We start from the raw sequence: 14,417 nt of genomic DNA on the forward strand, positions 1-14,417 counted from the left end.
TGTGTAAACCCTATGGATTCTGCCATATTCAATTGTTTCAGGGCTCAGGGAAGGTTTTGTATGATCTATTCTTCTTATCCAACAATGTACAAAATTCATTTTAGAGATTGTATTAACTGTGGTTTCTTAATAATGAAGATTTTTACTCAATTCATTATAGAACCTGTGACTTTTCATAGTCTAGACTGGGAGGAGCAAGACTTTAGTTCCAACATCACCACTAAATGTACTGAATCTGCTTGAATGTCTTCAGCGACAAGAATGTCACTCCCAGTTGCTGAATGTCCTAGATGTGAAGTGTGACTTTTTCCCCACCAGCCAGTTATTCCATTTATATATAAAATGATAGCAATAAAACAATGTAATATTTATTATGTACAAGACCGTCTATGTGTAACAAGATTACTATTTTCATCATTCATTATTGCATCTGAGTGGATGAGATGCAGGCAGAGTAAACATAGTATCAGGGACCTGCAAAAGGGGATAAGGTGGGATTTGACTATAGCTCTCACTTGGAGCTCAGACTTGTCCTTATGTTGGCTGTGGTTTTAACACCTTTGGCATTTTGGCTTTCACACCTGTTGCGTTCCTTGGCATGGCATCATATTTAATTTATGAGTGTTAGCTTAGATTCGTCTGACAATTTGAGTTATTGCATCAGATCCAGGAAGAGACTACAGGTCAGCAAACTATGGCCCAGGGGCCACATCTGGTCTACCACCTGTTTTCATAAATCATCCAATTAAAATGTTTTATTAGATCACAGCAGATACATGTCTGTATTTATAGATGCGTATTACTGCTCAAGTTTTTGTGTAAAGTTAGACTCATAATTACTTGTGCTACAATTTTAAAATCACTTTTTAAAGTGGTTTTGGTCATATAACACATTTCAGATAAAGGATGGCTGTCTTCTAAACAGGACACTGTTGATAATTACACAGGCACATGAACATACCAAGGCTGTCACAGACAAACAAGGATGAATATTCATCCCAGCTACTATTACACATGCTTTAAATTAGGAAATAGAAAAACAAAGTCAAACGTATTGTTTCTTGGCTCTTTCTAGCATTCTCCAAAGACAAGTGCAAGTATTTCTTATTCCCCAATTCCTTTTTTATGGATTATTTGTATTTTCTTCTCAAAAGCTGCTTTTTTCATTTAGAGGTAATCAGGTAATCTCTCTCCCTTCACTGTCAGTCCAAAATCCCTATATTGGGTCAGCTAAACTCTAGTCAACAATGTTCCCTGGCATGATACCATATTTATTTTATATGAGTGTTAGCCTAGGTTCTTTTGACAATTTGAGGTATTGCATCAGCTATGACTAGACCACAGTTCAGCAAGCGATGGCCCAGGGGCCACATCTGGTCTACCACCTATTTCCATAAATCATCCAATAAAAACATTTTATTGAATCACAGCCAAGCCCATTCATTTATAGACATCTATTGCTGCTTTTGCTTTCTGACATTAGAGTTGAAAAGGTGTGAAATAGACCATCTGATCACAAAGCCTGAGATATTTACTATCTGCCTCACTGGATAGAGACAATATGATGTCTGATCAGCTCTTCCACACTCATATTTCCAATTTTCTTCTAGTCTGCTCCCAAATCTCAGTGACCACTCAGGGAGAATGACAGTTAGGAAGAACTGCAGGGTAGTGAGCAGAGGTGTGGTAAACTTCCATGTACTGTTGATGTACGTAGGCTTTTGTGTGATAGAACCATACCCTCATCATGGGTGTTGATCTTCCAAGTCCAAGCTCCCATGCCTACAGTTCTTCCTTTCTTCCTATGGCTAGTTATGATACTTCACAATTGAAGTTGAAGCAGTAGCACAAGACAATTTGTATCCTATCCTATCCTATAGGCATGCGCGTTGGGGACAGCCATCACAAGCCTGAGTTTATGGGATGAGGCCAGTGACACATCTACACCTGTGCACTCATTATTTGTTCATTTGATCTTTCTTTCAACGCTCCTCTATTCCTTCTGACTGCACGTATTCCATCTCATCAGTGCTGGAGTTATTTTTTATTTCCACTATTTTAATAATGATGATAGCTAATGCTTATTGGATATTATATTGCTTATTCCAGTAAGCAGCCAAGATTTTAAATCTCCTGTTCAACCCTCCCCCCTTTTTTAAAGTTTGATTTTTTAATTAGGTATTTTCTTCATTTACATTTCCAATGTTATCCCAAAAGTCCCCCATACCCTCCCCCTGATTGCCCTACCCACCCACTCCCACTTCTTGGCCCTGGTGTTCCCCTGTACTGAGGCATATAAACACCCATGGAAGGAATTACAGAGACAAAGTTTGGAGCTGAGACAAAAGGATGGACCATCTAGAGACTGCCATACCTGGGGATCCATCCCATAATTAGCCTCTAAACTCTGACACCATTGCATACACTAGCAAGATTTTGCTGAAAGAACCCAGATATAGCTGTCTCTTGTGAGGCTATGCCGGGGCCTAACAAACACAGAAGTGGATGCTCACAGTCTGCTATTGGATGGATCACAGGGCCCCCAATGGAGGAGCTAGAGAAAGTACCCAAGGAGCTAAAGGGGTCTGCAATCCTATAGGTGGAACAACAATATGAACTAGCCAGTACCCCCCAGAGCTTGTGTCTCTAGCTGCATATGTATCAGAGAGGCCTATTGGTCTTAACCCCTTTTTTAACACATGCAATGACACATACAGTCATCACCCCCATTTTAAAGAGGGAGAACCTGAAGCAAGCCATGATTAAGCCCAAGGCCACACAGCCAGAAAACATCAGATCAAGGAAATGAACCCAGGAACTGGAGAGCTTTCACTATCGATCTCTAGTTTCTTTATCTCTGGCACAGCACATACTGTTGCTAGTATATTATTCCCTATTTTTTTCTAGGACACAGATTCTTTTAGGGAGATTTCTTTGAAAAGCTATAGATAAGGCACATGCTCCACAAATCTGATGATCAATTTTATCCAAATGACTAGTGGCAGCTTACAACAATAGGACAATGTACAGATACCCTTTGGGTCTTTAAGTAGGATGTTTATCACAGACAGGAGCAACATTTGGAGTGTGTTGCTTACAAAAGGCAACTGTACATATTATTCATTCATGAGACACAAGAAGTATTATGGTTCCAGCGTTCTGCTCTTAAAAGCTAGATGGATTGTCTAACTTCTCTATGACATTCATCCTGGCCCTCTGAGGTTCAAAGACATGTATTCAACATCCAGCAATCTTGGCAGGAAGTGTAGAACTGAACACATCTCTCTTCTTCCTTACAAACAAAAATTTCCATTCCTGCATTACATGACTGCACACACATTTCTATTGCTGTACTGGTTGCCTTAGCATTTGTTTATTTCTCTATTTTATTTGCTTTGCATATAGGTGAAAGCTAGAAATGAATTAAAAGGGAGATATTAAAGTCAAGAGACTGTAATAATTTGATGACCAGGCTAGTGGGAAGAGGAGTATCTGGCATGTTTGAGACCATTTAATCCATTCACTTATTTTTATTGATGACAACACATGTGTCTTTTATTTATTTAGCACTCTTCCTGTGTCAAGTATTCTGATAATGCCTCAATGTGGATTATGTAATTTAAAGCACATGACAGCAACAATAAATCAAAATACCTGCTCTCATCATCAGGATTATCATGGCAGACTGAGTTTAAACACACATGCCCATAGAAAGTCAGTCAGTAAGCCTAGGCTTTACACGTCATCTGATTCCAGATGCTCTGTGTCTATATGTACTACATTACTTCTTCATCTAATCACATGTAGGCCCATAATGAGTGAAGCGAATGACTTCCTTCATGACATACAAATAATGCCGACAAGCGTAGGAAAAAAGAAATTCCAACTCTAATCCCAATATCATCTGTTACTTTCTCATGTTAATATGGCTGATAAAATAATTGATCTTTATAGTATCTAGTGTTCAACCACATGCCCTCATCTGCTGTTTATGAGAGTATAAATTTCTGGTCTTTATCCCATCCTCTAAGGAATAATTTCCTGATTTAAAATTGCTGTACAACATCTACAGAATACCACAGTGGGACCCATTTACTGAGCCTCTGGAAGTCTCAGTGTCTTTCTGTTTCATTAATAGCAATACGAGAGTGAGGCCCATTGCCATGGTCTCCGAGTTACGTATCTGCCTTTAGACACCACAGAGAGAAGCCAGAGTGCTATAGGGTTTCTGCAGAGCACTCACTGCTACTCTGCTACAGCACTTCTGTGCATTTCTTTATTTCCTGCTCTTCTTTCATGCAAGTCATTCGGCTCTGCTTCTTCTCTGTCCCTGGCTCTAAAGCCTTCTTTTTCTGCTTATCTGACATAGCTTATCCTTTTCAATCCAATGAGCCTCTCCCAATTGTCTTATTGAAAAAAATCTCCCCCCAAACCCACTTAAAACTGACATATAGAGCAATGGAACAGAATAAAGAGCCCAGAAATAAATCCATGGATTACAGCCAACCAGTTCTCAACAAAGGTGCCAGGAACACACAATAGGGAAAAGGATAATCTTTAAATAGTGTTGGGATGAATGGACAAATGTATGCAGAAGACTGAAATTAGATCACTATCATACTGCACACAAAATTATCTCTAAATGCAGGAATACTTAAAATATAACACTTCAAACTATGAAACAACTACAAGAAAACACAGAGGCTATGCCTTGTAACACTCACTCAGTTACTTATTTTTGGGGGGGAGTTTTTAATTTCTTTTTTTAAATTTACATATATGAGTGTTTACCTTATGTCTGTGCATGACATGTGTGCATTACTCACAGATGCCAGAAGTGGGTGTTGGATCCCCTAGGACTCGGAGTTATAGATGATTGTGAGTCACCATGTGGATGTTGGAAATTCTGTCCTGCAATTGGCTCCAGGCCTTCTTTATTGACACAATTAAGAACCAATTAGAGAATCACCAACTCCCCCTACACCCAGCATAAACTCTAACAACACTTTACAAACATTTGTCCTTATATCCACAGATAAGTATAGTATTTGTATTTCATCAGGAACTTCTCTTTGCAAAAGACAGAGACCACTACAGGAAACCACAACCAATCAAACTGTTGAACCCAGTCCCAGTGGCTACATCTACAAACCACTCCTGCATCTCCAGCTCAGACAATACTGTGGAAGAGGATGTGGGGGTTGTAAGAAAGAGAAGAGTAGAGTCTTTACTGTTAGATCATATCTCCTAACATCAGAGGCTCCATCCAAACGTCTTATCAACATGGCGGCCCAAATGTGAGTGAGAAGGGAGGACACCAACAAACATGCCAAACTACTGGGGATAGGGGAAGCCCACAGTCCTCAAATCCACATAAAGAACTAAGATCAACTAAGTAAAGCTGGGAGCAGGAGCAGGAGCAGGAGCAGGAGCAGGAGCAGGAGCAGGAGCAGGAGCAGGAGCAGGAGCAGGAGCAGGAGCAGGAGCAGGAACAGAAGCAGGAGAACAGGGGCGGGGGCGGGGGCAGAAGTGGGAGCAGGAGCAGAAGCAACAGTGGCTCTCCCCAGGGAAGTACACACCAATTGTTTGTCCAGTGCTAAACAGTAAGTCCTGAAAACATACATATAAGTAACCTTACATGGACTCAACAGGTTATATTTGGGACTTATATACATATATATAAGTACATATATACATGCAGTAAAAATTGATGAATAAAGAGGTCATGAACTTAAAGGAGAAAAGGAAATGACATATAGGAGGATTTTTGAGGGAGGAAATCAAGAGATGAACATTGTCACTAAATTACAATCTCAAAAATCAACAAAAATATTAATTAAAAAAGGTGTAGGCAAAAGCAAACAAACCAGACATGGGATTATATTAAACTATATACAGGGAGCAAAAAACCATCAGTAGGAGGAGATGAGTTACAGAAAGGGAGGAAATGTTTGTAACTATACATCTCATAAGAGGTTGATTTATAGAATATAGAAGGAACTAACAAAATAATCAGAAAATCAATATTGTTAAATGATCAAAAAGACTGGAATAGACTTTTATCAAAGGAGACTTACAAATGGCCAAGAGGCACACGAAACATGCTCAATATCATTAATGATTAGGGGAGTGTAAGTCAAAATCACAAAGAGATGTGACTTCGTCCCAGTTAGCATGGCTGTTAACTCAAAGGCAAAGATTAACAAGTGCTGGGGTGAAGGGAGTGAAAGAGAGCCCCTTTACACTTTGACAGACTACAAATTAATATGTTTAATATGGAAAGCAGTATGCAGGTGCCTCAAAAATGAAAAACAAAGCTATCACATAGTACCACTATCAAGTATACACCCAAAGAAAATGAAACCAGCATCTGCTACCTATGTGCCATGGATCGATAAATGGATAAGAAAGTGTAACACACAGCACACGTGCACACTTGCACACACGCAGCCCCCACATTGAGGAATACTATCAGTCACAAAGGTGAAATCTTTGTTTTTGTAACAATGTGGAAATCTAGTGAACATTCTTTTTTTCTTTTTCTTTTTCTTCTTTTCTTTTTTTCTTTTTTCTTTTTTTTTTACTATGTTGTTTTGTCTGGCTTGGAATCCACTCTATAAACCAGGTTGGCCTCAAATTCAGAGAAATCAGCTTCCATCTGCCTTCCAAATGCTGGGACCAAAGGTGTGTGCCTCTGTGCCTGACATTTTTTTTTAAGTATTAATAATTCACATGTACTAATAATTCACATGATGGTATTACTGCTGATGGTGTCTCTCATTGCGTGTTAGACAGTGTTTAAATGCTTGGTGGATTTCATCTTTTGTAAATTGTAACAATCCTGCTAAGATGGTTCTATATACCTACCTCCCCTTCCCCCACTTTTCAATGAGGTATTTCCATGTGGACCATACTTGTTTTGGATATCTAGACTTAAGGGAGTGTCTTGTTTCAACATTCCCAGTAGCTGGAAACAGGTGTAACCTTCATGGCTGCTTTTATACCTGTACTGCAGATAAGAATCTGAGGCTTGCTACTGCTAATTAACTTGTTTGCACTCTTGGAGCCAGTAAGTGATAGAGCTAGGCAGGTCTCTGAATGTCTCCTGTTGATGTTCTGGATTGCTATCGTTTGCACTTCAAAGTTTGTTGGCTTTTCCAGCTAGTCCCTCTATTGTAAGACCCAGCTCTATTATCTGCAACATAGCTAATTGAAAGAGTTCAGCCAGTGAACATGTAGCCAAGGGCCTTTTGAGGGAACTTAATAAGTCTCCTAACAACCCGTTAATACTAGTAGATACCAATTATTGTGTTGATTATGTGCCTTAGCCCTTTACATTTATCACCTCTGTTAGGTCCAAAAGGAACTCTAACTCCCCAAACTCCAAAAGGCAGAGTTTTGTATGAGCTGTACCTGTACTATTTGTGTTTGGATAAAAGCCAGCATTCCTCAGGAACTTGTGAAATCAGTTCCCCTCTGTTCAATGACTTATTTCCCTTATTAAAGGCAGAAGGGACACATGGCTCTCTACTGACATATACCTATGGTTGCATATCAAAACACATGCTGGGATCCAGGTTCCCGCAGTAGCCCAAGTACCTGTTATATATTTCAAAGCCCCCACACCAGTCTCCTGGCCCTTCCCTCCCCTGAGCCACTGCTCTCATTTATCCATCCCACTATTCTCACTGCACTTCCTTTTTTTCTAGCCTGATATCCCCACCTCCCCATCTCAGATAGCCCAGGCCATGTCCAGTCTGCCAGGCCAGGTATAGTCTACTTCTTTCTCTGATCTAGAATCTTCCAGATGCCTCAGAATAGTCTCTTTCAGTCTCAGTCTTAAACTCTGTCTTTGTCTCTGTCTCTGTCTCTGTCTCTGTCTCTGTCTCTTCTCTTCTCTCCTCTCCTCTAGTCTCTGTCTCTGTCTCAACATTCTCCTTAACCGTAGCATGGAGTGATTGATTATATCTGCAGTTTCTTTACTGCACTCCCCTGATACAACTTCACTTCAGCCTTGTTGCACCCCTGGGAGGTCAGTTTTATGAATAACTTGAGTTCATTGATGACCAAAATGAGATCCAGAGACATGAAATCGCCTTCCTAGACTCTTTGGTCCACACACGCAGAGCTATATATAAATATATAGCTGATTCTAAACCCCAAATATCATGTAAGATGATGTCATGCTTGGGATTTTCAAAGATAACTATGATCATAATGCAATCACTATAGTGCCATAATCCTTTTAAATATGCCATTCTAAGGTAAGTAGCAGACTGGAGCTTTGCAGGAGGTAAAGAGGGCCCAGAGACAAAGTTAGGAGGCTACAGAGCTCCCAATGGGGCTGGGAGATTTCTTTAATCTCAGGTGCCAGGATAACCCTAGCTTTTTTGTTTATGTAATTGGCTGGCAGTACAGGCGATTATCAAGGTGAATAATGACTTGTGGACTGTGGCACTCAAACCTTTCCCTTGAGTCATTGCCCATCACCAGCAGTGTACTGTAGCCTGTGGCCTGAGCAGGCAGTGAGGTCCTTGCTGAACCCAGAGTCAGCAATTCTGGGCTGATTAAATGCAAATGAATGAAAACAGCTATACATTTACTCCCCCCTCCCACCCCAGTGATGTAACCCTTTTGGCACAAGTCTACCCACATCCTTATGTTTTTATTTCATTATATAACTCAGAAGAATTAAATATCAAAACCTGTCCAATTTGGCCTTCATTCAAGGTGGGCTGGATGCAAAATAGTCAACAGAAGGTCGGCGAATCCCTCAGCAGAGACCTTAGGGAGTCTGCCTCGGAGCAAGGCTGCTTCAGCAGAACGTCGGTCAGACAGAAAGACAAAGTGCTGGGCAGTGGCTAGAAAAGACAAATTTGCTCATGCCTTTTTTTTTTTTTTCCTCCTAGGGTAGCCCTCAGCATGAGGACTGAATGTCATTATTTCACTTTCCATGGCTGAAGAGTCTGTCCATGGAATTTGCAATGGAGCCACTGTGATGGAGGGTTTCTCAAGGACTCAGGCATCTGTTCTGAGCAAGGGTATTTAGAAGAGAATGCCTCCTCTCTCCCCTTCCTCCCAGGGCAGCCTGCCAGTCAGGGTCTTCCCAGTTATTTTCCCTGGAGGCCACATTGAAGTTAGTGACTGGGCTAGCATTTGATTATCTTTTTTTATTCAGCACATTTGCTCCAGTTAGAAGAATCACAAGAGCAGTACAAGTAGCATTTTGCTTTGTGAGCCAAGCATCAGAGGGGGCGCTGGCTTTCTCCTGCGTCTGCAAGCTGCAGTAAATGTGCACGTGTCATCAAAACCGCAGTAATTCATAAAGTTTGCAGTTGAGGGACAGAATGAGGACTGAGCAATTTGGTTAAGGTTGAATAGCGAAGGGAGCCATGTCCTACGCAACGCATAACATTTATGCTTGCATGCGACCTCTCAGCACATAAACTGAGAAAATGAATTGAAAAGTTCTTAATTCTGTGCAGAGACAGGATAGGTAAAATCTAGAAGAGTAGGTGAGCTGCAAGATCTCTCTCCCTGACCACATAGGAATAGAGATAGTCAGGAAGTGTTACTACAACTAATATGGTTGTCCTGTAGAGAAAGAAAAAGTGGAAATTGACTCAGAGCTATGATATGATTTGATTTACACAATTATGCAAGTTAAATGTACTTCACTAATTTAAAAATGTGATTGTTGAGTTGAAGATGCAGTTCAGTGGTAGGGTAGTTGCTAGGTGCACATGAGGACCTGGATTCATTTCCAGCTTCAAAAACAAAAATAATAAAAAACTCATTGTCTTTGGTAATTTTTCAATCAGTTGAAAACCATTACCTATTGCACAAAAATTCATTAAAAGTAACAATATTTTCCAGTAAATTTTATTTTGCAACCCAGACACATCCCTTGAGAGCTAAATTAATTTTCAGGAAGATGAAAAAAGCTAGAGGTACCACCCACCAATTTAAAAACATAACACAGAGTTATAGTAATTGAAGCAGGATGGCACTGTCATTAAAAACAGACTTATGGACCAATGGAACAGAACAGAGTATTTATAAATAAAATCACGCACGTGATATTAACTTGTTTTTAAGGAAGATGCCAATAATACACAATAGGGAGGCGGAATCTCTTCAACAGTGAACTGGAAATTGGTTATTATCTTATGTCATGCACAAAACCTGACTAAAATGGATTATGGACTTAAATGTAAGCCTGAAACGATAATCATTCTTAAAAGAATACATAGGGGAAAAGCTTCTTGACATTAATTTTGACCATGAACTTTTGAGTATAATTCTAAGTGCACAGTTAAAAAAGTAGAAGTTACCACCAGGAACTGCATCAAACTCAGGAGTTTCTGCACAACAAAGCAATAAATCAATGAGATGGAAGAAAAAGGGGAAGCATTTGCAAAGACATAGATACAGTTACCTGATGGAGGCTAAGATCCAAAGCAGGAAGATGCATACGCACGGAAAACTAATAGCCAGAATAAAAAATGAGCAAAGACATTAAATAGGTATTTTTTCCCCAAAGATACATGAACTGTTACAAAAGAGTGCTCAGAATTATGGATCAACTTATAAACATATCAAACTCAAGGAAATGTTAGCTTGTATCTGTTAGGATATTGTATAAAAGCCAAGCAATAGACATTGGGGAGGGAGTAAAGGGAAAGAAAAACTTGAACAAGGTTGGCAAAATTATAAATTGAATAGCCATTGAGTTTCCTAATACTTTTCACCAAACCCAAAAAGTTCAAATCATAAGCAAAATAGCACCACCTGGTAATCTAGACACTCCTGAGTCTGTATTCAAAGGAGGAATTATGATACTCCGATTTCATTCCTGCATTATTCTCTAAATCCAAGAAATGAAACTCAGCTTTCTGTTGAAAGATTATGAGAGATTTCTGGACAAAGAAAATGTGATATGGTGTGTGTGTGTGTGTGTGTGTTATTATTCAACCCTATTATAAAAGAAATGCATTAGCAAGGAGGATATATATATATATATGTATATATATAATATTAATATGTTACACACTATATATATAGTGCATCAAAGAAGGAAATGCTGCCATTTGTGAGATAACACGACTCAGTTTAAAAAATATACTGGGTCAGGTAATTCAAACATGGAAAGAAAAATTCTATATGACCCCCACATCTATGTAATTCTAAAAGAATAAAAAAATACAAATGAATGGAATCAGAGACTGTAAGGGTGGCTGCTAGGGTATAGGATGAGGAGCTGTACTGATAAGATGAATAAATTCAGGGAGCTTAGTGTACAGCGTGGTAATCACAGCTGATAACTCCATGGTGTATATAAATGTCCCTGAGAATAGATCTTAAGTGTTGTCCTCCGCTCCCCCTAAAAGCCCTCTCAGACTATTACATGAGGTCATAAATGTGTTAATTGTGCTCATCATGCCCCAGTGTACACAATTTATCAAGGTGTCATGTTGTACACCTTATAAACATTTATCACAATATGTATTGTCACAATAAATGAACTAATTTGATTTTTACAGATTTGCTTAGTTATTAACTAAGAACTCTCAGTTTGGGTCAACTTTTTGGTTTTTTGTTTTTTCTTTTATTCCTGCCAGTATGCATGTTGTCTCTCTATTACACTTGTGGCTGGCTTCGGTCACTGGAAGGCTAGCAGACATGACATCAGTGTAGTTTTAGGAAAACGTCTGTGCCTTTCAGTCTGTGTAATAGTCTCTGCACCCACCATGAGAAGGATGCACCTAGCTCAGCCTGCTGCAGAATGACACCTGCCGCACAGAGGAGCATGAGTTCAACCAATCACTGAAGCCACCGGGTGTCATTCAAAAGTCGTCTGACTCTTAAAATTTTAGTCTGGTCGAGATGAGCTGAACCTGGTAAACTTGTGAACCCCATAAGGCTTTCTGTTGTATGTCACTGATATTATGTGGCTGTTTGTACAGCACATTGTTGTAGCAACAGGTTACCAATACAATATAATAGCTTCAAGTAAAAACCCAGATACTGAACAAAGAATCAGTAACTATTCCCCTTGCCTATGTGGCTCAGCCTTATCTTGCTAGCTCGCATTTTAGCATCTGCAGACCCTGTTAACCTCTTAAATTCCCTTCTCATTTGGTGCGTAACTAAATGTTGGTCTTCCCTTAAGATACAGTTAGATACCATTTCTTTCTTTGACCCTCTCAAGAAAGTTAATTACCCTCAAGGGTGGCAGGTATGTATTCAGACTTTCTGCAGCTGCAATCCAGTATGGTTAGTTGTTTGTTAGTATTGTAATTTGTTAAGAAAGTATGTTTCTTTGAAGACTTTTAGCGTTGAATACAGGGCTTTGCTATTACTTTTGGAATATTATTAATTATTAGAAAGACTATGGACCAAGAAATGAATAGTTTCTTGAAAAATTTGCAGCATATTTCTTATTGTTCTTACTTGTAACCTTAGGGTGTCTGGATCATGTGATATCTTCATGAACAAAATTCAGTGCACACATACACACAAATATATATATACACACATATATGCATATATATATACATATAGACATATATGTATATATACACATGGGACATTGGTATAAGATGATAGCAAGCCTGTTGGAAAGCCACTTTTGATATACAGAACAGGAACACTGACACACTTATTAGGAGATAGCTCTGCTCATCACTATACTACTAACAATTGAAGAATTTACCAGATGTTCAAAACTAAGTATTTTTCTATCTATCATGTCTTTAATTTTAACTTCATTATGCATTTTCTGTGGACAATAGCTTTCTGCATTATTTTTTCTATCGTTCAGTCTTCACACACTTGGTTGGCTTATTAGTCAGCTAATGAGGGACACAAAAAAACATTCGTTGTGTGTATACATGTGTGTGCTTGCCTGTGTGTGTATGTATATGTGTGTGCACGTGTGTGCATGTATCTGTGCATGTGTGTTATGTTCATATCTGTGTATATGTGTTATGTTCATGTGTGTTGTGCATGTGTGTGTATGTATATGTCTTATTTTTCAGATTGAAAATTTAGGGACTGCAGAAAGAATGGAAACAGGCAACCTTGGGAGGTAGGAGGTGGGGGTACCCTCTAGAATGTACCAGAGACAAGGGAGGTAAGAGACTCTCAGGACTCAAAGGGAGCTTTTGCCATCCCACAGTCAAAAGCTCTGACCCGTAATTGTTCCTGTTTGAAGAAACTGCAGGAACAAAAATGGAGAAGAGCATAAAAGAAAGGAGGTCCAGTGACAGGTCCAACTTGGGATCCAGCTCAAGGAGAGGCCTGAGGCCCTGACACTGTTACTGATGCTGTGGTAGGCAGACAGGAGCCTAGCATGACAGGCCTCTGAGTAGCCCAACAAGCAGCTGAAAGAGTCAGGTGAAAATACTTGCACCCAACCAATGGACCCTTGTTGTTGAATTAGGGAAGTTGGAAGAAGCTGAGGAGGGTGACCCCATAGGAAGAATTCTCAACTAACCTAGACCCCTGAGATATCTCAGACACTGAGCTACCAACCAAGCAGCATATGCCAGCTGATATGAGGCCCCTGACACACATACAGCAGAGGGTTGCCTGGTCTGGCCTCAGTGAGAGAAGATGCACCTAATCCTCAAGAGACTTGAGACCCCAGAAGTGGGGAGGCCTGGTAGGATGGTGGTGGAGGGTGGGGACATCCTTTTGAAAATGGGGTGGGGGAGGTATGGGATTGGCAGCAGTTGGGGGGCAGACCAGGAGGGAGATGAAGTCTGGACTGCAAAAAGGGATTAAAGAATATAAATAAATAAATTTAAAAATAAAAAGGAAAAGAAAATTTTATGCTGCTTGTCTGGAGAATTATTATTGTAAGTCTGTCAAGTTTCACATTTCTCAAAACTACCTCTATGATTTTCTGAGAGCCCCCATTTTAAAATGATAATGAGCTTTACTCTGAAGATAAGCATCCAAGTGTGAATTCAGAATGTTGTGAATGTTGGCTGTCATTCTTCCTGGAGAAGTCAGGATGCATTTCGTCTTGACATATTTATTGTTTTTTGTTTGTTTGTTTGTTTGTTTGTTTTTGTTTTGCCACATAAAGTAGAACTTCCACTTTATTTTTCGACGGTAGTTTTCCTTCCACCCTTACAAAACCACCTCATTACATGGGCTTTGGTGGAGGTCGCCGTGCAGCGCCAACAGGTCTGAATCGTGGTGGGGATGTCCTGTCCTTTCTGGCTTCATGGAATCTATTCCTGATGACCTCACTATTAATGGCACACCTCACTCAGTAATGCAGCTTGATGTAGAGCTGGGGAAGCACATAAACATCGAAGATGCTTGCTTCAGATATGTCCCTGATAGCAGCGGCTTCTACAATGTTCCGAATGGCAAACTTCTTTTTTCTTTTCTTTCTTTCTTTT

The 14,417-nt window shown here is 39.7% G+C and overlaps 1 protein-coding gene and 1 pseudogene across 2 annotated transcripts in view; both read right to left on the reverse strand.

Moving 5' to 3' along the window:
* The window catches only part of Grin3a (glutamate ionotropic receptor NMDA type subunit 3A), a 176,084-nt gene that overhangs the window by 65,317 nt on the left and 96,350 nt on the right, over nucleotides 1–14,417 (reverse strand). The gene's annotated exons all lie outside the window — the stretch shown is intronic.
* LOC110292338 overlaps nucleotides 14,156–14,417 on the reverse strand; it is a 523-nt pseudogene continuing 261 nt past the window's right edge.

The sequence above is a fragment of the Mus caroli genome, chromosome 4 (assembly GCF_900094665.2).
Source record: "Mus caroli chromosome 4, CAROLI_EIJ_v1.1, whole genome shotgun sequence".
NCBI lineage: Eukaryota > Metazoa > Chordata > Mammalia > Rodentia > Muridae > Mus > Mus caroli.